Below are 3909 nucleotides of genomic sequence, written 5' to 3'. Positions count from 1 at the left end.
CCCCCCCCCCCCCTCAACATTGAACAATAATCATACTCCCTCCTTTATCCCATTCAATATCTATTTTTTCCATATTATTTTAATTCTATATTTATAGAATATCTTTTTATATTATATGTAATGAATATTTTTTTAACATGGATATTTATAGTATTTTATTTAAGTTTATTAACTTTACATGCAAATTAATACATTTTATAAATTTATAAAAAAATTCAATATTATTTTTAAGATCGTTATTTTAGTATTATATGTATAAAAGAGTCGTTTGGTGTGAGGTATAATTCTAATAATTCAAAGATAAAGTTCATGATTATTTATCCTGCGTTTAATTAGATGTATTAGGTAGTCTCAAAATTATTTGTCGCACCATTTATACCACAGTGATGAGATAAGTTATCACACATACATGTTAGTACAACTTATTTGTAATAACTAATCCCGGAATAACTTGTTTCCAAACAATCCACCCCTAAGTGTGTATATATACATATGTATGTACATGCATGTGCATATATTTTCGTGTTTTATCACTCTCTTACTAAATTTGTTTCGTATTTTTTGTTGATATAACACAATCCTTAAGAAAATTTTACTTAAAGGTATATGTTGCTAAATTAACCTTATTAATAATAATTTGAAACTTTAAATTTGTCTATACTGTTACTTTATATAGTTATTTAACACTAAAGGGTAGAAAAAAAACATAATACAATTCTCTTGATTTCACAAATTAAGAAGATAAACTAAAATATTTATTTTTACCATGAGGATCAAGTGATAAGAAACGATATTATCGATTGTCTATATCAGTAAATAAGCCGTGATTGCCATTAATGGAGTATTACATATTTTATAATTTATATAAATAAATATAATTTTTAAAATTTGACCTTATTTTTATTTGAGAAAAATATCTAGTATCCCCGAACTATGATCAAATTTGCTATGACACACGTCAACTTCACGGGGGTCCTATTACCCCATTTTTGTCAATCTTTTTAGCTAATGTGATACCTTTTATCAATCGTTTTAGATGGCGTGACACTTTTGATATGGGCTCCATTTTATGTAATAAAGGTGCCACATTAGCACAAAAAATGATAAAAATACGCTAAATTTGAGTTCAGGGGATAATAGGACCCCTGTGAAGTTGGAGTGTGTCGTATCAATTTTGACCATAGTTCGGGGTGGAACTAGAGGCTTATCTCTTTAATTTATTATTTGTATTTTCTGCATTGAAATATGTTTATAAAATTAGTAGTACTTATTATCACTATCAGAAAATCTCTATTTTCCGACTGAAAAAAGTAGTCGGAAATTTTCGACTACTTCGGTCGAAAAATATACTTTTTTATTTTTATTTTTTATAAAAGATTATTTTGATAGTATTTGTGACTACAACAGTCAGAATGCTTGGCGTGAAATTGCGAAAAATGTATATTTTGACTACTGCAGTCGAAAATAAAAATAATAAAATAAATATATTACTAAAAATATAATCATGCCTATATATGAAAATTAAATAATTAATAGATAAATTATTAAATATTTATTTCCGACCATTGTAGTCGGAAATAAAAATAATTAAATAAATATATTATTAAATATATAATCAGACCCTTATACAAAAATTAAATAACTACTTAAATAAATTATAAAATATTTATTTCCGACTACTGTAGTCGAAAATATAAATAATTAAATGAATATATTATTAAATATATAATTAGACCCTTATATAAAAATTAAATAATTATTTAAATAAATAATTAAATATGTGTTTTCGACTACTATAGTCGGAAATATAAATAAATAAATAAATAAATAAATTACTAATATATACTCAAAAATTTTGGCGGAAAATTGCAGGAAATGTATTTTCCGATTACTTGAGTCGGAAATAAAAAGAATAAAATAAATATATTACTAAATATATAATCATTTCCTTATATAGAAATTAAATAATTAATTATATAAATTATTAAATATTCATTTTCGACCATCATAGTCGGAAATAAAAATAAATAAATAAATAAATAAATTATTTAATATATAACCATACTCTTATAAAAAAAATTAAATAAATTATAAAATATTTATTTTCGACTATTGCAGTCGAAAATTTAAAAAATTAAATAAATATATTATTAAACATATAATTAGAACCTTATACAAAAAATAAATTACTATTTAAATAAATTATTAAATATGTATTTCTGACTATTGTAGTCGGAAAAGTTAAATAATTAATTTTATTAAAATAGGGACCGACTGAAGTAGTCGGAAATTTTATTTTATAAGACATAACCCGTCTTTCCCTATGCCACTTTCCCAATTCTCTCTCACTCTCTAACCCTCCTCTCTCTCTAAGTTAGGGCGACCACAACCACAATGACGACGACGTTGGTCGAGTGATAACGACGATGACGATGACCTTGGTGGAGTCGTAACAGCACCGGTGACCACAATATTTCTAAGTTGAAAGCTGCCTCGAGGTGTGAATTTCTGTCTCGAAGCCTTTTCACTAAGCCTCGTTGTCATTCTTAGAAGTCTTCTTATCCATTTTCAATTTCTGTCTAATTTTTGATTAAAAAAGCTGATATAGAATTCGCACACTGAATTTCTATTTTTAGTTTCTGGTATTTTGCGCACTGATTTGCTAGTTTCTAGAATTTGTACAATAAACTGTTGGTTTACTAGTTTTTGGATCTAATTAAGCAATATCTATTGTTGGACGATTGATAGAAACAGAAGATTCTTTTAGTTTTTTTTTGTTTCTTCATTTTCTACCTTACCATTATTGTAGGTTTCAGTTCTTTAAATATCTGTTATAGTTTTCTACCTTACTTTTATATGCACGCTATGTGTTTGATGAATGTCCTTTAATAAAATATGCTTGAATGGGTATGGAGTATTCATGATGAAGGGGTCATTGATTGATTACTCTTGAAGGGAATTTACAATTTGGTATTGAAAGTTGTATAGTCACAGTCTCAGGGTCAGCAAGGATTTGCACATCTGGTTTTCGACAAATGTTCCGTAATTTCCTACTTTATGTAGTCAACAACATACCTGGTTACCTATAAGACATATAATATTATTAGCACGTCTCTTTAGTTTTTACTTGGACACTGGAAGCACTGAGCTGAATTATCCCCAGTCAAATGATCAGATGGTTCTTCTTGTCCTTTTGGGTTCTTGAAGGACTCTTTACGATTGGCATACTTAAGTTAAAATGCATTTTTTTGATCTTTTCCTCTAGCACCATTATGTGGTGATCTTTGTAATCTCTTGTAGAGTGCTTGTTTGATTCCATGCCTTACCATCCAGGTGAGTACAAGACCAAGAGTATTTTGCATGCAGAGATTTATCCCCGAACGTCTAATAAATGCTAAAGGTGGTTAGTCAAATTAGAAAGTTCTCTCAAAATTAAAATTCTTCTTTATGATGCAATTGAGCAGTTTCCCTCTTTATTATTTGATATAAGTTTTTAAGTTGCATTTCCTTTATCCAGACGGAAAAAAAGTTAAAGTTGCATTTCCTCCCTTGAATCTCTTATTCTTTTTGTAAGATGAAGAATGTGGCAAATGTTAGTATTTGGTTCGTTTCGTGACTCTTGGTGAAGTAAATTATTATTTGAAACTTTAAGTCATTCTTGTTGTGCTAATAATAGCAAGTCCCTCAAAGTGAACACTAAACTTCTGTAGGATGACTTGCTGTAACTTTGTTCCCTTTTTTTTTTCTTTTTTCCCTTGCTTTTCTCTTCTTCCATCACAAGTTGTTAGGTCACATCATTTTAAGCTTGAAAAGATAAAGGTGTTGAGAAGTTCGAGTAGGAGAAAAGTCAGTTTCTTTGCCAATGCAGAAGACCAGTTATCCAACAGCGAGCTTGAGGAAGATGGTTCT

The sequence above is a fragment of the Capsicum annuum genome, chromosome 10, assembly GCF_002878395.1.
Source record: "Capsicum annuum cultivar UCD-10X-F1 chromosome 10, UCD10Xv1.1, whole genome shotgun sequence".
Classification (NCBI taxonomy): domain Eukaryota; kingdom Viridiplantae; phylum Streptophyta; class Magnoliopsida; order Solanales; family Solanaceae; genus Capsicum; species Capsicum annuum.
This window is presented reverse-complemented; position numbering follows the sequence as displayed.